General features: G+C 34.8%; 1 long non-coding RNA gene across 1 annotated transcript; it reads left to right on the forward strand.

Moving 5' to 3' along the window:
• The first annotated feature begins 5250 nt into the window (after positions 1 to 5250).
• Positions 5251 to 6308, forward strand: LOC144291118 (uncharacterized). The gene is made up of 2 exons (XR_013358487.1): positions 5251 to 5788; positions 6045 to 6308. It is a non-coding gene; the product is annotated as an uncharacterized LOC144291118 (long non-coding RNA).
• Positions 6309 to 20458: the final 14150 nt, after the last annotated feature.

The raw sequence follows: 20458 nt of genomic DNA on the forward strand, positions 1-20458 counted from the left end.
CCTAATGGCATTCTTCACTTTGGCCTTGGTAAGATTTAGACAAAAATAGAATTAGAGACTGACATAATATTGTAAGTGACATAATTTTTTACCTGCTTTTCCACCTAGTGTCCATAACCATGGACCACTCATCTCTACACTTGAAGATAATAAGAACAACAGCAATAACATCAAAAAGAAATTATTTGAGGAAAATTGGAAAATTTCCCCCTTTTTCCCCAATGGAATAATTTAAAAGGAAAGTCCTCAACTGAAAGGAGTTGCAGAATTCACTAAAGTGTAAATATTTAATGGGAAACTTGGTAATAAGATAATCTTTCAGCCAGAGAGAATTCTAGAAGCATTTGCACAGAAACTCGAGATATATGGAGGCTAAGTAGATAATTCTAATCAATTTTAAACCAAAAAAGCACCAGTCAAGCAGAAAAGAAGACAAATATTTTCTATCTCTGCCTTCCAGGTGAACTCTTTTTTCCAGAATTCTCCTTGATGGTTAGTGGCTGCACAATACCTTAAGTAACCAAAACTGAAAATATGATATCTATTCTGGTCTCCTTCCTCACCATGTTTGATGTCACTAAGTTTTCATATATTTCCCTTCATTCAAAACATATTTGAGTATCTACTAATTGTCATGTACTCTTTGAGAAGCTCATGACATGACAGTGAATCAAAGTTTTTTAAGTAGTTTTTGAAAAATTTCTTTCTTCCATGAACAAATGAATGGTCTATGTCAGATATCAGCAAACTATGATACTGGGACCAATTCTAGCTCATTACCATTTTTTATATGGTCAGCAAATAAAAATGCTTGTTACTTTTTAATTATTAAACAAAATGAAACAATAATATTACGTAGAAATGATAATGATATGAAAGTTAAATTTTAGTTTCCATAAATAAATTTTTATTAGAGCACAGACATGGTCATTTATTTACATTTTTGTCTACTTTTTGAGCAACAGAGGTAGAGTTAAGTATTCATGGGAGTACCATATGGCCTACAAAGTCTGAAACATGTAGTAACTAGCTCTTTACAGAAAATAAGTTTGTTGACCTCTTGGATGAGCCCTTCATACACAGGTCTATAATACTGACTACTCTTATCCTGGTTTTCCTCCTTTTTAATATATTCTTCTCAAACCCATCTTCAGCAGAGCCAGCGGAGTGATCTATCTAAAATGAAAATCTAGCCTTATCACTCCCTTAATGAAAACTCTCCATTGACTCATCAGACTATAGGACAGACTCAGCTTTTATAGGTTGGCACATGGACTGTTCAGTCTTGTCCAGGAACCTGTTGATCTCCACCCAAACACACCACACCTTTAGCTGCACACGAGCAGTGAGACATTCTTGTTTAGAGGGGGATAAAAGGACCCACAGCAAATTCGTAATTATTCATCATAGTGTAAAAGTATGAAGAAGAGGAGAGATAAGACAACTTACAGAGTAAGGGGTCATTGCTGAGGAAAGGCCCCTGTGTCATAAGCAAGACTCTAGGCTTCTTTGATCAGTAAGGTATAGAAAAGCCAGAGGTAAGTTTTCTGTTGGGGATGGCACTGTCAGTCATGGACATCCAGCAACATCCAACAACAAATAATTTTTTTTTTTGCTAGACTTATGCTGTTCCAGGCATTATGCTAGGTATTAAGATCAAACAGAAAATTGCATAGGCACAGATGAATAAACAAGAATAGTCATCAGCCTGGGAAAGTCCCCTGATGATGTCCGCTTACAGTCCCACAGAAATGCGGAGAAGGGGATCCCTATTCAAAGTATGGAGTGCCAAGGAAGAGTCTCTGGAAGAAGTGACCCCAAAGCAATAAGTAGGAGTTAATCAACTAAGAAATAGTGTTCTAAGTTGAAGAGTTTTTGCAAAGGCTAAGTAGCAGAATAAAGTCCAGGAAAACATTCTAAAATTTCTGTGACATTTTTCAGAAGTTTATGACTGTCATTTCATGAGTGAATAATGGATTAATGAGGTAAACATTCCTCTTTTCGTTCCAATGAGAAAATCACCCCATGCCAATGCCTCATTTATTCTGTTGTTTGTTAGCATTTGCAATCTTATGCTTCCATATTTTGGGGTTTTTTTGGTGACATTTCATTTGTTTTACACAATTGTCTGAAACTTGGGGCTTCATCGTGGGGGTGGGGGTGGGGGTCATGTACCAGTGAAGCTATTAAATGTGAAAGATGGCTGCACTATCTTTGTTCGGGAAAGCCAGTCTCTGTTTTCTCATCATTCAGTCCTTTTGATGGATTAAACAAGAGAAATTTGCGGAAAAAGCTGAGCATAGCCACTGGCACATAGTTATCATTCAAAGAATGATGATGTATATTTTTTCAATATTTTTATTTTTTTGCTATTATCATGAAGTTTCCATAATGTGACAAGCACTATGAAGTATCTGCTACACCACATATGACCTAGAAGGCTTTGCAATTTTTTGCAACGTTTGGATTAAGGGAAGAAATATCTTACAAAATTGCATAGTTTTCACTTTGATCAGTTTGGAATATAATACATCAATTTAAAAGTCTTTTTTTTTTTTTTTTTCAATTTATACATGACAGACACAGAGAGAGACACAGGCAGAGGGAGAAGGAGGCTCCCTGTGGGGAGCCCAGTGCAGGACTCAATCCCAGGACCCTGAGATCACGACCTGAACTAAAGGCAGATGCTCAACCACTAAGCCACTCAGGCGTCCCAATTTAGAAGCTTTATTAAGACAACTATGAAATACTGTTAAAAATATGTCTGAAAAAAATGATATTGGGGAAAAGAAGGACTCAAGGTCAGAGAACACGTATTTGAGAATCTGCTTTACCTCTTTACTGCTGTTTTTTTCTTTCCTTACTGACTTTTTTTTAAAAAAAATGGAGGTTTCTATTATCTATATGTTATAAAATCTTTATAAATATTGATATATCACACAAAACAAACAAAAAAGGGTAAAAACCTGAAACCCAAATGTTATGCAGGGCTATTTTTATGCTACACATTTTTAATGAAATTATCTGGCTCTATCCATCTCAACTAATTACTGTGGTATGATAAGATGTGTCAATTCTCAGCTACTTTATCTATGGAAATTTGAGTCCAAATATAGCATTATGAATAAAAACAAGTGCTTTAAAACAGAAAATTGTTGAGTTTAAATCCTACCTATACCATTTACCAACTATGCATACATGGGTCATCATTCTGTGACTCAGATCCCTCTTCTACAATATGGAAATACCATCTAAATCACAAAAATGCAGTGAGAATTAATCCTTGGAATGCACAGATAGCAGTGATTAGCACACTTTTTGGTACATAGCCGAAGCTCAAGGATGGCAGTGCTGTTTGTAAGTGTTCTGTCCGTATCCTTCTTCCTCCTCCTCATCATAACCATACAACTCCCCAAGTAAATGCCTGAAAAAAATGCAGGGAAAAATCAGCAGAGAGAGTTTTAAGCAAATTATTGATCAAGGGTTAGGTTAGAAAGCCACTTAAAACAGAGAATCTGATGAAAATGCATCCTCTGTACCATAAACTGCAACCTTGAGGTACTAAAACTAAACTTACAAAACCCACAATTCTATATGGACCAGGCTCTGCTGGGAGATTGAAATCCTTTCCAGGATAGAATAGTGAGTCTTGTAGTAGAAGAGACTACTCAGCTTCCATCTCCAGTGTCAGAGAAAAAGGAGTAAAATGTGTCCACTCTCCTGAGTTCAAAACTATGATTCCAAAGGCATTTTAACAAGTCATTAAACTATAGTGTGTGTCAATCCTCTATGATATGGCCTGAGGAACTACAAGAATATTCTTCCTTAGAATACTCTCCCTTAAAAGCATAAGTGCCAAGACCCAAACAATGAACTTACACACAAATGTTAAATCTCAAGTAATTGCTAATTGGAGACAAGATGATTTAATATTAACGCATCAGAATAAACAGGCATTTTGAAAAGTGAGGCTTCTAAAATTGAGGTCTGTTTAAAATACTTACTTAGCTCCTACTCCCCAAACTTGTTTTAGCTCGAGTGCACCAGCAGGCAAAAACTAACTGCTATGAAGGTGTCATATTCTGGCATTTGGGCAAGTGCTTTATATTTAGGGTCGTCAGATAACATAAAGAACTTTCAGTACGTCTCATGCATAATTCACTGAGCCTTGGAGCTTGTTTTTACCGCAGGATTTATTATGCACATATGCATATGTGCATATATCTGTGTGTTCATATATATATATATATATACACGTATATGTATCTATATATATGAATATAAATTTATATATAGGTGCTATAAAGGATACCTGAACACACATACACACACACGGATGCAACTATTCTTTATTGTCTTGTCCAGTCTTGCACCAACCAGGAGGAGGAGGAGGTGAATGAGGTGATGAAAGAAAGGAAGGAGAGGAAGAAGGAAGAAAAAGAACACCTAAAACACCACCACCAGCATGAGCTGCCTTTGGAAAATTGTATCAGCTCTTTTCTTTCACTAGTTTCATTCTGTTTGTCAAGAAGGGATAAAGAGATAGTGCAAATATAAGTGATTGACTTATATTACTGAGAGATAAAGCTTTGACATCTGGAAGGCTGAGTATATCAATATGCATAAGCACGTTAAAGTTTTCAGCTTGGAGATTTAACAATCAGCTAAAATTTATTGAGCAGTTACTATATAATCTTATTTTAAATGTCAATCGCATAACAGCATGAAATTAAGGATAATTTTAAATAAAATCTTGATGATGGATTAATTGCTTTTAATATATTGTATCTAGAAACATGCACATAATAAATTTACCAAGTTTTATTATCAGGAACGACTCTATGCAAAAATGTAGTTTTTCCATTAACTTATTTTTTTTAAGATTTTATTTATATATTCATGAGAAACAGAGAAGCAGAGACATTGGCAGATGGAGAAGCAGGCTCCGCACAGAGAGCCCTATGCAGGACTCTATTCCAGGACCCTGGGATCACGACCTGAGCCGAAGGCAGATGCTCAACCACTGAGCCATCCAGGCACCCTCATTAAGTTATTAATTAAAAGGCCACTTGTGGATAATAGGCAAGTAGTCAAATAGTCAATCAGCAGATATTTTTGAGGGATTACAATGTGCAAATGCCAGTGATTACTAAAATCATTGGGTAATAAAACTTCAGAATGCATTTTTTATTTATGTTTTTGTTTTTCATATTGCTCACATCTCTTTTTTTAAGATTGATTTATTTTTTGTTTGTTTGTTTGTTTGTTTGACAGAAAGAGTGAGCTAGAGAGCACAAGCAAGAGGAGCAGCAGAGGGAGAGGGAGAAGCAGGCTCCCAGCTGAACAGGGAGCATGACTATTCTGAGGCTCAATCCTAGAATCCTGAGATCATAACCTGAACCTAAGGCAGTTGCTTAACCAGCTGAGCCACCCAGGCACCCCTTGTTTGTATTTCTCACAAAATGAAATTACTTTAGATTGCTTAGGAAAGCAAATCTAGACATGTTTTTCTTTGAGTGACTAGGTGACAATAGGAAAAGTCTGCCTTGGAGAGCCAAACGCAGCTTTCCAGAAGAGAGTATTCAATGAGAGAGTGAAAATAGTAAGAACTTGCCAAAGGAGAGTGAAGAGAAGATGCTGACATGGTGTATGCATGTGTTCATCCACTCAACAGCTTTGTATTGAGTCCCATTTACATTACAGATAATCCGAAGACACGTGACGTCCTTCATGTTCACAAATGAAAGTAATTCCTTATTTCTGAGGCACAACATGTACCTACACACAGGTAAGTGCAGGGAGGAAAAGGAGATTGAAGAGAAACGAAGTAAGGAAGAAAGGCAGGGGCCAAGTCATGAAGCCTTCCTCTACCATGAGAAGGCAGAGGATTGCACCCTGGAGCTCTGAGACCCCCAAAGAACCTGGAGTCCTAGACAATGTGAGCACATTTACATCTTAGAAAAATCACTTGGCAGCAGGGGGACAGAGCGATGGAAGGCACAATTCTGGAAGTGGAGATTCTAACACAAGCGTTATGCTTACAGCTAATATGTTGCCAGAGGTCTTGCTGCCTGCAGCCCTTCCTGTCCCCAGTGAGGCTTGATCTGTGTTGCTCCCACCACATCTGGAGGTGAATGCAGAAGCTGTTAAAAGAGAAGTTAAGGTCACAGTCTCTGGAGCCTCGGGTTTCGTGCCTCAACAACATCACTTTTTAGCTATCAGCTACTTATCCAATCTGTCTCCATCTCTTTTGAGTTTTATGTACAGAGTTGGAAAATGAGAAAATAAAATGTGTCTTTACTATTCCACATGGACCTTTCCTATCACCTTCTGCACATATGTCAAGTCTTAGTGACAGAGAATCTAATACTTTCTTTATACCGAAGCAGTGGCATTGTCACCCTTCCCCACATCTGCACACAGATGGCTTTGCAGCTAAAGCCTGAAGCAAAGGGACCCTGGTTTATGAAAGGGCTCTCACACACTTGGGGGCATTGCAGCACCAAGGTCTAGCTGAGGCTTCAGAGTATAGTTTACTCGATGCTTCTTAAATCAAAACACACCAGTGATACCTCTCCAGTGTATTCCCCAGGTGCACTCATTGAGTCAGAAGAAAGCTCTTTATGCGGGTGTAAGAGAGACCAGCAAGCCCCTTTCTCTCCTTTGTCAAGAAAGAGAATGAAATCTCAAGAGTCTTCATCTAATGATTAAATATTCAATCACAGAAAGGAAAGCTAATAGTGTTATTTTATCATAAAAATATTAATTGCTTAATAACAGAGAACACACAGAAAACAATGTTAGCATTCAGAAAGCACAGTGATAAAAAAAAAGAAATCACAGTGATCATACAAAAAAAATCACAAAGCATCTCTTAATTTCAGGAAAACACATTCCTTCATTTTTCTTAGAATGTCACACTGCAGAGCTTTAAAAACCTTTGTTAACAACTTTATGAATATTAAAGAATATCATGAAAAAATTTTAAAGAAATGATTTATTATTTAATGCTTATATTATTTTTATTATGTATTGTTGCCAAGCAAGCAACTTCCTAGTGGTCAAATAAGAATGTGAATGCTTTCATATTTTAGTGCTACAACATTCGTTCATCTATTATTAATACAACTCATAAATACTCTCACCCTCAAAAATAGCCTCAAACAATCTTATCTGGGCAGACTCAGACTTCATTTCTTCCCCAAACGTTTCCAGTTTCTGGACTATAATTAGTTGTCATCTATTCTGATGGAGAAGGTTCTACCAACCTTCTCCCATGTCTCAATAATATTCTTGACAGATTTCATATCCTGAGGCAACCTAAACAGTTTACTAAGTGAGACCCACTAGTAGAGAAGGAAAAAGTAGAAAAGGAAAAAAAAAATATTATTTTTAGCTAAAAGTTAATTAGGTATTTTTGTAGGATTGTTTTCCTGAAAGAATTCATATTTAGTCAAATGTGTGACATGGCCCATGTCACCCTTTAAAACATTTTTGGCCACTTGTTTTAACACTATGATTGTACATCTGGATAGAGAAGAATCTTCTTGCCAATGAAGGACCTTCCATTAAAATCTTATGTTGTTAGATGATTCTTTCACACTTGACACACAAATTTCTGTAAAATGTCTAAACTATCATTTATTTTCTAAAACAATCCATGGAGATAAGAAAAACCCTATCCCTGATAAAAAAGAATACTTTGCAGCTATATAGTCAACACGAAGAAGCTTGTCTTTCTTTGACTTTCTCAAGAGGTATATGAGCCTGTCTTCTTCAGTTCAAGTATTGGCAAATGCTTCCAGAAGAAAGGCTAGAAATAATCATAGCATAACCAGACTAGGGCTTTGTCATCAGAGTGATGACATGGGTGGAGGGCATCCTGTCTTTGAGGGCAGATCTTGACTATATGACGTAAAGGTGCGTTTCAATTTTCTTAATTGTACTATATGAAACTTAAAATAAGAAATTGAACCCCTACTGTGGTTTAGGCACTGCATGCGTATTTTGAGATAAAGCGATGAATGACACAAGTTCCAGCTTTCAAGACTCAAGTTTTTGAGTCTGGAGTCCATGAGTAGAGTAAAGGGGAATTTAGAGGATAGTATCATGAGTACTATGATAGAGATTCCAACACACAAAAGAGGAGCATCTCATACAATTTGGAGGTAAGATGGGGGTGAGCATTTAGCAAAATCTTCAAAGAGGAAGGGACATCCAAACTGAATCCTGGAATATGAATAATAGCTCTTTAAGGTAGAATTTAGAGGGCAGGTACAGACAAGTCTTAAATAAGTCATTCCGATGATAAGATTATCTCTCCTAAGTATTTTCATTGCTCTTATCAGTTGTCCTCTCTATAATTCCAACATAGACTGTGTTTTCCACCTTTTCTGTACTCCTCAAAAGCCTATTTTTGGAGATCATTGGAGAAATGGCTAGCTTTGAGTGGGAAAGCATACTAGTGAAGAGTATGTACTGAGGTTGCTTCTGTTAGATTCCTGGTTCCAAAGCATCTTTTATGTGTGACTTTGAGAAAATGTCTTAATCTCTCTATGTCTCCCCATATAAAATATTATTAAATCACAAGATTGCCATGAGTGGTGAATGAGTTAAAAAATGTACTATGTGCAAGAATATTCAGTGCTAGCTGTGATATGATGATGAGGAGGATGAGAGTGAGGATGATATTTTATCAGCCTAAAAATCCAAAGTAAATATTTAAATTTTGTTGTCTCCATGGTAATATTTTAGACCATTTTAGACCATTCTAACAAGTTAGATTAAATCAAGCTAAATTTCCTTTTACGCTGAGACAAAGTGGAATGCACTTTCCTCAAAGTAGTTCCCATATTCCCTCAAAGTCTTACTTTAAGATAAATATAGCAAACCAGATACCTCAAGTTTTCTTTAGCTAATTGGAAATAAAACATATTTAGGATTTCCACCTCTGGCCATAACACAGTTCCTATATGAGACTTATGCACCTTTGTAAACAAATATGAAAAAAGACAGAATTTATGTGACAGTTATTTGAAAGCAACGGGCAACAAAAAGTGCAAGGCTATTTTATTTGATTTTTTTTTTTAAAGGAAACATCTCTATAAATGAGCTCCACATTATCCTGACTTCCTGCCTAAGAGATTTTTTTAGACCACACACAAAGAGTAGGAACCCAAGCAGAAAGCTGCATTCTCAATGAATGAAGCAGGCAGAAATCAGAGTCCAGGGCTTGAGGTGGAATAATTTTGTGAGTCTAGATGGTAGAAAGGAAAGCTGTGCAGAGAAGAAAGTCTTATGCTAGCATATTATTCCCTCTGTTCCTTGCAGAAGGCAAGGTTCTGAATGCTCAGGGCGAGATTCCAAGGCCTGGCATAGAGCAGCTGCTGAGGCCTAATAATGGATTGAAGACACAAGAGGCTGCTCAGTTTAGGGAAATATCACAGTATGGTCTAGCTAGAGCAGACTCCTGTTGGGGATCCCAGGCATGCAGTTGACACTCCAGAAAGTCCATGCCTCCAAAGTAAGATGACAGGTTAAGACTAAGCAAAGATATTGAAACAGAGCTACCCAAACAAAGCCTAAAATAAAGGCTCATAATGATCAATCATTAACTATATGCCAGAACAAAACACAGTGCTTTAAAGGAAGAAACATAATCCAGATAATTTACAATTTAGCAACCAGTCAGAATTACTGGACACGAAAACACAGAAACATGTAATTCTTCCACAAAAGGCATTAAAGAGCTAGCTATTAGAAACAGACTTCAACAACAGGTGACATTGATGATGTATTTCACAGAAAAGGACTTGAAAACAGACTGCATAAATATGTACATAATTTGCAGGAAAAGAAGCACAACTGAGAGAACAAATGGAAAAACTTGGCCAAAATAAATAAATAGAATTATAACAGAGAAGTCTGAAGAATTCTTAGAAATTCACATATAAAATATTTGAAATGTGAAAGTTACAGGATGGATTTAAAAAGCAGAAAAATCAGTGATTTGAATTCAGGCTAATAGACATTATTCAAATTGATCCAAACAGATAAAAAGTTGGAAAACAAAACAGAAACTTGATTACCTGAAGGATCAAATGTGGCATACATGCATTTGGATTCCCCAAAGAAAATTAGAGAAGGAAATTTTTGAAGAAATATTGACCTTCAAATTTCCAAAGGTTAGTGGAAAAATAAGAAACCACAGATCCAAGATACTTGGCTTATAGTTATCCAAAGGGAGATAAAGAACCACATATAGGCATATCATAGACAAACTTCTCAAAACCTAAAATAAATAGAAAAGACAAAGGATGAAAAAGAAAAAAAAAAAAACTAGATACAAGGTAGCATTAATAAAAATTCCAGTAGACTTGTCAGGAATGATGAATGCATGATGAAAATGGCTGATCATATTTAACGTGTTTTAAAAAACATATCGTCAATCTAGAATTCTGTATCTTAAGAAATTAATCTGCATAAAGAGAGCTAAATTTGACATAAAAAATTCAGATAAACAGAGCTGAGAAGTCTACTGAAATATTATTATAAGAAATGATTAAGGAAGTTCTTCATGCTGAAGGGGTGTTACCAGATAGACACTCGGACATACTGAATAAATGGAAATAATTGGAAATGGAAAATGTAATAATAAATATAAAGATTATCTTTATTTTCTTAAGATCTTTAAATGACAACTGACTAAAGCAAAGACTATAATTATTATATATAATTATTATAACACAAATAAATAAAATATATGACAACAAAGGCACAAAGGTTTGGAATAGTAAGTGGAATTATATCATTTTGTTTTGTCTTAAAGTTCATGTGAAGTAGAACATATGAAATTTAACTAGAATAAAAGAGGGTAATAATACATTGTGAATCTTAAAAAATATGGAAAAATTAAAACCATTTAGCAGCAATATGCACTATAGTAACTAAGAAAATACAGCTTTACATAAGGATAAACAAAATACATTAATGGAACTGAATGGAGTCCAGATAGATTGCACATATCTGATCAATCATTTGTCAACAAAGTTGTTAATCTGAAATGAAAAAAGGACAGTCATAATAATCATACTAAAAACAAACAACAAACAAACAAAACCTCTTGATCTATACCACATCATACCAGAAAAGCAATGTGCAGTAGATCACAGACCAAAATGTAAAAGCCAGTATTTTAGATCCTGTATGAAAATAAAGGAAACTTTCCACAACTTTGGACTAGACAAAGACTTTTTCGATAGGACCAAAAAAGCTCTAATCATAGGAAACTGACCCGAGAGTCCATAAAACTGCCAGGACCTTTTTTCAGAGTTCCTTCATCACTGATTCACCTGCTGTTTCATCGGAAAAATAGAACAGGTTTGAGTCTCTTGCTTATGCTATCATGGTTAGTGATTAAAGGCTTGAGTGTTACTTTCATTTTTGTCTTGTTGCTTTAACGACTACTCGGATACCTGACAGTTCAGCTCTCTTTCCAGCTCAGCTGACCTCCCAACACACACAGGGACCAAAATCGAATAACAAGTAGACACCTAGATGAGTGAGACTCTTCTTAAAGTTTGACATTATCAATATGAAAACAGAATTGACAGATGATCACACTTACCTTCAAAATAAAATGTGGTAAATACTGATGTGATCCTCGGGTGGTGGTTGTTGTTTGTTGTTTGTTTTTGTTTTTGTAGGGGAAAGGAGTGATCATTGTCCAATGAGCCGTAAAGGCCTTTATTTTGTTATAAAGCTTTTTTTCTGATGTATAAAATGAATGTAAGAGAGTAAAGATATAAGTAATTATATGCCTGAAGAAACATCCCAGGGTGTACACCACATAACTACCAGTCGGGCCAGTACATGGAGGAGTAGTAACATCCATGAAGACGTAACCCTTTGCCTTCTCCCAAGAACCATCTTCTCATTCTTGCCAAAGTTAAGAATTGTGAAGACATATAACATTATAGATTAGATTTTCCCATTTTCTTGGCTTTATATAAATGAAATCATTCTTTTATTCTTTGTCCTTTTTGCTTAACATGAAATTTATGCTCTTGGCTTTCAGACTCTGTCATTTATTCAATTTTTGCCTCTACATATATCATTTCAGGTATCTGTTTTTTTTTTTTCATATTTATGGCATGGTTCTTGAAAAATGAAATAATGAAAACTAAAACTTCATGGATTAGTTAACAGCAGAGTAAATATCACTGAAGAAAGAATTTGTGAATAGAAAGACAGAGACAAATATTCAGTCATAGAATTTCCAATGATTCCAATTTTCCTCATAAGTTCTCTCTAGCATATTTTGTCATTTCTTAACTTATTAATCAGGTCAATTTGAAGTCTGGGTCTGTAATTTCATTATCTAGATTTCCTGTGAGCCTGTATGTGTTTTCTGTTTTTGTCTCTTGATTAATGGGCAGGACTTGTCTTTTCATATACTCAACTATTATGAATTGAGTGCCAAACATTACAAATAAGAAAATATATATAGTTAATGCTTTAAAGTACTGGATTAATTTATACTCTTTCAAAGAGGATTTATTTTTGCTTCTTTCAGACAGCTAGGCCTGGGGAACCAGCAATTCTATATAATCTTGACCTAATTAGGGGATGCCAAAATTCAAGGACGAACTTAAGTCCTTCTAAGAAGAAGTTAAATTTCTTTTCACACTGATTCCTCGTGTAGAGTTGTTATGAATCCCAATGGAATATCTGACATGTTTCTAGGTTTCCTCTCCTTAGGATTCCCTGAACTCCAGTGAACTTTGTATCACTCTTAACTTTGGCTTTATTTGTCTACTTATAATTCTCAGATTTTTAGTCTCTCAGATACTAGTTTATAAGCCAGCAACTCCCTCAAGGAGAAAACATAAGAATAAAGAGAACAAAACCAAGTGGAACTAATATAATATAATAATAAAATAAAATAAAATAAAATAAAATAAAATAAAATATAATATAATATAATATAATATAATATAATATAATAAATGAAAAATTCACTGGAGAGACCAAGCTATAGACTATACATGGTGGAAGAAAAGATCCAACAAAAATTATCTTTGAAAAATGTGATTCTGTGCTTGTAATCATATTTCCTTTTGTTTTCACTGTGTTCAGTGATATATAGGTGATAGAAGTTGCTTAACTTGGATCTCCTCAGTGAAGATGACATGGATCAGAATGTCCACTAAATTGCCATAAACATGTAGTTCTAGAGAAATGTAAACCTTTAACTTTTAAGTTCCTGAGATTTAGGGGATTTTGTTTTATTTTTGTTTTTGATTTTTGCTCTAGCCTATTCTATAATATCTCACTAAAGATGCTTTAATATTAGAAAATTGATTAATATAATTTTCTTCATTTCATATCAGACCAAAAGTGAAAATAGAGTGGTTATATCAGTGTATGAGAAAATGTATTTTAGCTTTCATTTCACATTCATATTAAAAAAATCTTAGCAAAGGAGGAATAGGAAGAAGTTTAATATCTTGAAAAGTCCTAATAAAAACTCTTAATATTTTAAATGCAATTGTTATTTTAGAAACACTTTAGATTTTCTGAAAATTTATGAAGGTAATACAAAGAGTAATACCCAGTTTCCCTAATTAAGTATGAAAATTTGTATAATTACTGAGCCAATATTGATATGTTGCTGTGATGGTTAATTTTATGTGTCAACTTGACTGAGCTCAGAGATGCCCAGAGAGCCAGTAAAACAATACTGAGTGTGAGGATGTCTCTGGAAGAGATTAGCATTTGAATCAGTAGACTGAGTAAAGAAAATCATCCTCAAAGGTGCCAGTGGGTATCATGCAATCCCTTGAGGGACTGAATAAAACAAAAAGGTTGAGGAAAGCAAATTCATTATTTCTGCTCGATCTAAGATAGGCATCCCCAACCCTCAGAATTCTATGCACCTAGCTCTTCAGCTTTCAGGCTCAGATCAGGATTTATACCACCACCTCCCCCTTCTCCCCAAGTTTTCAGGGATTTAGTCTTGAAATAATTATACCCCTGGCTTTCCAGTTTCTCTGCTGGCACAGGGCTGATTTTGGGACTTCTCAGCCTCCTTTACCATTAATTCCATTAATAAATATTTATATCCTATTGGTTCTGTTTCCCTGGAGAACTTTACTTCAATTGGTATTAACTAAAGTCCATTCTTAATTCAAATTTTTTTAATCATTACTAATGACTTTTTATTTCAGATCCCATTCAGAAGAGTGCACTGCATCTAGTTGGCATGTTCTGCTAAGCACCTCTAGACTGTGACATTTTCTTTTTCTCTTTTTTCGTGTTTTTTGTTTGTTTGTTTTCGATTTTGATAACCTTGACTGTTTGGAAGAGTATTGGACAAATATTTTGTAGAGGCCACTTCACTGTAATCTGGCTCATGTTGTTCTCATAGTAGATTGGGTATTTATGTTTTAAGGATGAAGGCCACTGAAACTAAAGCCCTATTTTCATCACCATATATAAAGATGACATGATATCAGTGTGATTTGTCTTTGGTGATGCTAAACTTGATCACCTGGCTGAGACAGTGTTTGTCAAATTTTCTCCATTATAAAGTTGGTTTACTGGGGATCCCTGGGTGACTCAGCAGTTTAGTGCCGCCTTCAACCCAGGGCCTGATCCTGGAGAACCAGGATCGAGTCCCACGTCGGGCTTCCTGCGTGGAACCTGCTTCTCCCTCTGCCTGTGTCTCTGCCTCTCTCTCTCTCTCTCTCTCTGTGTGTGTGTGTCTCATGAATAAATAAATAAATAAAATCTTGAAAAAAAAAAAAGTTGGTTTACTTAATCCCATACTCTACTTTAGGGATGGAAGTCACTAGAATAACCCACATTTAAGGAGCAGGGCCTTATGCTCCTCTTAAAGGCAGAATATTTATAATAAATTACTTATAATTACTCTGTGTGAGAGATTTGTCTATTATCTCCCTTTTATTTATTCAATCATTTATTTATAACTCATACAGATTCATGGATACTTATTTTATACTTTGGGTCATGATCCAACATTTCATTATTTTGTTATTAAAAAATACTTCACTTTTGGCCTTTGGGAACTTCCTAAGTTGACTCCTCTGTTCCTTGGAGTTACCCTCATTTTACTGGGGGTTTTTGGACTTAGCACTTCCTTCCTTTCTGGAAAAAAAAGGCAATTCATGCTCTTCTTGTACATTTTAATGCCCTAATTCTAGAATTATCCATTATTTCAAAGGGCCTCGGTTCCGTTTCTTGGAGAATATTATCAAAACCCAAAATCTATGGACTAGATTTGCTTATTTCCACTACAGCATAATTGACTCTAGGCCATGTCAAGTGACAAAGTAAGAAAATAGATATGTTCAAAAAAATATTTTTTAAAAGATTTTATTTAAAAAAAAAGATTTTATTTATTTATTCATGAGAGACACAGAGAGAGAGGGACAGAGACACAGGCAGAGGGAGAAGCAGTCTCCATGCAGGGAGCCCGATGTGGGAGTTGAGCCTGGGACTCGATCCTGGGACTTCAGGATCACACCCTGAGCTGAAGGCAGCGCTAAACCACTGAGCCACCGGGGCTGCCCTCAAAAAAATATTTTAATGAAGAAGTATTACACATGTTCTCATTTAAGTCATCAATCATGCATGAGTTCCCACAACTTTTAATATTGTTAAAATGATCTTAACCAGTCCAGCAAGACTAAGCAAAAAAATTAAATATCTAATAAAGTTGAAAATACACATATACTTTAGCAGTTCCACTCCTAAAAAAAAAAAAAAAAAAAAAGAAATAAAAAATCTTACCTAGTATGCAGAAGGAAATGCATAGGGTGTTAGTAGCAACATTGCATGGGGCAGGAATTTTGAAACAATGTAAATATTCATTTTAAATAAAATAAATATATTGTGGAATATCATGTCTCCCTTTATCTATGGCTAGTTCAAAGGAGGGAACTAGAGCCATATATATATTCAATTCATGTAGTTATATATGAAAAACTGTTGTTCAGTAAAAACAGAAAGTGTTTACATTATAAAAGAGTATCCCATTTATATAGTTTGAATACCTATGAAACAAAACTGTATATTAATTATTGATATACACATATTCGATAAAAAATTACCAAATTTGGGAAGAATGAACAATATTTATGATTGAAAGGAATGAGGTTTGTTTTAAGGTCATTATTCACCTCTACATTGTTTAATTCATGATCATATTTTGGTCATGATCCTGACATATCATCAGGCACCGAAGTGAAGATTTTCTTTATCCAAGGAAGTATTTTCTTCATTTGGCTTCTGGACATCACATTCTCTGATGTTTGGTGCTAGTCATACTTTGTCTCGCTTTATTTATTTATTTGTTTGTTTGTTTATTTATTATTATTATTATTATGTATTTGGTCTCACTTTTTGGAGTCCAATTCTCACCAACATCTTAACTTTGGAGTGGCCTAAGGATCATTGTTTTGAATCTTTTATCTTTCTCTTCTTGCCAATCATTTCTTCTGATTCGCAATTACAATTATCATCTATGTAATGAAACTCTTCTTTACTAAATTCCATAAAACTCTATAGAACTGTGTACTGGCATCTCTACTTAAAACATCTCACACCTGAAGTCCTTAAAGCACAACTTTGGATGGTTCCTCTAGAATCTGCTCCAGCCACACACATCTTTTTCCCCATAATCAGCCTGTATCATTTCAGGGGATGAGAGACAATATCAACAACAAAACAAAAACTTGCTTCATCTTTGAAACATTTCATATATATTGCATATCTGAGATATCTCCTTATCTCTCCACTCCCAAGCTTTCTCTAAGGCACTATTCCTGGTCACCCAGGTTATTGTAATAGTCTCCTATTTCTACTTCCATTCTTCCTCCACCCCCTCCCACCCCTTTGCAGAGTCTCCTTACAACACAGCAATTGGAGGGTCCCTTTCAACACCTTTCAGGGTATCTGCTCACTGTTCTGCTAAATACCCTCCGGTGGCTCCTCATCTCTTGTAGAGTACAGCTAGTAGCTTCCCAAAGGCCTAACATGCTCTGCACAATGCAGGCCATTCAAAACTGTGAACTAATCACAAGCACTGTCTTCATTTCCCTTCCCTCTGCTTTTTCTCAAATATGCCAGATATGTTCCTATCTCGTGAATATTTCTGATGTTTGTTTTCTGTGCTTGACTCACTGTGTCTAAATGTCACCTTCTCCTCAAGTCTTATCTTGATTTCTCAATTAAAAAAACAAAAACAAGAAAGAGAAAGAGAGAAGGAAACCCCCACATACTACCCAAACTAATTATACTTTAGCTCTCCTTAGCATGCTTCATCTGCTACCATGCTATGCAATGAACATATATCCATGTTTTCCTTCTTTTCCTTCCCATTAATAAGTACACCCTAAAATTCATGGAACTTCTTAGTTCTTACTGCTTCTGTGCCACTGTGGAGTGTTTGGCATACCGTAGGAACTCAACAAATATTTATTGATATATATATATATATATAATGAATAAATATGCACTTATATATAAATTTATATATTTATATATATTATTACCTGCCTGTAATAAATTAAATTTGTGTTTATATTATATATTTATATATCATATATAATGAATAACTGTATATCTGTATATAATGAAATATGTTACTTATATTTCATTATATACAAGTTTATATCTATCTATTGATCTATCTATCTATCATCTATTTATTTACTGCAGCAGAAGCCTACATTATAATGGCAAAAAAAAATTCCTTCTCATCAGATTTTTGGGACTTTATTTTTTAACTATATATTTAAGACAGATAATATAATAGGGATAAGGAGCCCACTGTGGTATTAATTACAGTCCTGACTGGAAGCACTTTTATTCCCGAGAGAATAAATTCTCTCAATTGCAAAATAATAAAAGGATACAGGACAAGATTATATACACATTCTGAAGTAATAAAACACAGGGATAAAAGAAGTAATTTTTAGGTATGTTTTTTTATTTTTTTCAATATACACTGGTAAACTGATATGGCTTTCAAAATGTTAAAAAAGAAAATAAGCCCCAAACTCCATTTGATGAGTAACATAGCTGGCCTCTAAAACTCATCTTTATTATGAGAAGAGTTACTGGAAATATCTCGGCAAAGAAGTCTCAGGGGATTTTTCCACCAGAGATAGCTGAAACAACCTAGTTGGGCTGGGGATTGGACATGACTAGTTCAAAGTCAGTGAACTGTGGGTGGCATGCCGAGAATAGAGACTTTTTTGAGAGAAGGTTATAAAAGTTATTCCAAAGAGAGATGTACCTGTCATTGATTTCTTATACTCCAGTACAACGGAAATGAAAGAGTACAGTTTCTCTCTGCAAGATTAAAAACAGGAGTTTTCAAGCTGGCCCTTTTACCATTTCTATAATCCTTTGTGAGCAACTATAATTGTTATTGTATTTCTTTTGTTAAAAGGTATTCAGTGGAAAAAATTTTAATTAGGAGTATCAATGGTACAGTTATCTTTCGTTTTCCCCTCTTATCTTGGATAAGTTCTTAAAACCAAAAGACAAAGTCCTGAAAGGCACTTGACTTAAACTTTAAACTAAATAAACAAATCTGTTCATCTCTTTCGTCGAAATCTAATAGTGACATGGTGTCACACAATTCGTTAGGTGTAAATGAATCCCAGGTAGCTCCTCAAATTATAAGGGCTTATATAAAATTAGGCAACACCATCAATTTTGGTTGCAATTCACTAACCACTTTATTATTTACAAACACAGTCATATACCTATCCACAAAGAGATTCTTTTAAAGTCACAATCAAGAACAAAATATCATGGTTTACTATATCCATTGAAACATTTATGACACTTTTATACATCTTTCCTGGTTTATTGTAAGAAAAATTACTGGTTCTTAGGGATGTTTAAAAACAAACCGACATGTTCTGATTCTGTGTGTTTTTATTTTAAGTCTTGCTTATGGATGGATAAATATTCAAATGGTTGTTCTATCTCTGCTATCTAAATCATACAGATAACAAAATACACAATGCACCACCAATTATTCTGAGCCAGTTCTTCTAATGTAGATTCTGATCATCAAATGGTCTACTTAGAGTGAAGTTTTGTGATAAATGTTGAAAGGTAAGTATATACAAACAAAATTAGGCTTTTTCGTTTGTTACAGTCATACCTAAAAACAAGATTTTCATCAAATTTTGAAGCTGTATTTTAGATACTGTAAATTGACACGCAGTCTAGGTAGTATACACAAAATTTGGGGGCAGGTATGGAAGAGAAACCTCAAAGAGTGACCTCCAAAGAAAAGGGGACTTTGTGACAATAAGAGGCCTCTGTGACACTGCAAATGAGAGAGATCTCCCGTTTATGAAAAAGCAGTATGGAGAGGGGTATCAAATAGAATCTTATAATTTAAGAGTTGTAAAAGTTCATTTTCTAAAGAACAGATTTTGTTTTGTGACTGACCAGGTGACTGACTTACATGGTAAAGTCTATAGGAAGCCATTGTGCACTAGACTCAGAGGTTTATATGATTTTGTTCATGATTCACAAGTAAATGGAGAGGTTTTTTCTAAGTGAGACTCTAAAATGAGGTTAGAAAACATTTTTTTTTTTTTTTTTTTTTTTTTTTTTAGAAAACATTTTAAAAGAGCGAGAGAGAGAGAGAGAGAGACAGAGACACTTGGGTGGCTCAGTTGGTTAAGCTTAGGCCTTTGGCTCAGGTCATGATCCCAGAGTTCGGGAATCAAGCCCCACATCAGGCTCCCTGCTCAGTGGGGAGCCTGCTTCTCTCTCTTCCTCTGCTGCTCCCCCTGCTTGTTCTCTCTCTTTATGTCAAATAAATTAATAAAATCTTAAAAAAAAAGAAGAGAGAAAGAAGGCATAGCTCAAACGTATCTTAACTATAAAATATGTTTTAAAATTTTTTACAGGAGAAGCAATCTTAAAGGTCCTCTCTCTCCAATATATTTTCAGGATCCCACATTTTAGTCAAACCTTAGTTTGATTTCTCTTAGTACATTATCTCTACAGAACAATCTTATGATTCTGAGATATACACAAATACACAGAAACACACGTTATGTTTTGAAATTAAGTATTCATAGGTTAAAGTCCAATTAATATACAATCTCTTAAATCTTCTGAGTTCAGTAAAATATAATTCCATCACTGCATGTATCCTTCCTTTAAATTGTACATTGCTGATAAATTGTTAACTAATAAGTAATTCGCATACAAATTTTATATTTTCCATATTATTCTCTTTAAACAATCCTGTTTATCTCTTCTTCTATCCATATTTCAAAAGGTTATCTTTCACAATACAATGATAAGAGAATGTTAAAAACAAAAGTTCACTTCAGGTTCCAAGAATAAGAATCAATATTTAGATGTACTTCTCCAAACTGTCACTTAAGCCAAATGA

Source organism: Canis aureus, chromosome 2 (assembly GCF_053574225.1).
Source record: "Canis aureus isolate CA01 chromosome 2, VMU_Caureus_v.1.0, whole genome shotgun sequence".
Taxonomy (NCBI): Eukaryota; Metazoa; Chordata; class Mammalia; order Carnivora; family Canidae; genus Canis; species Canis aureus.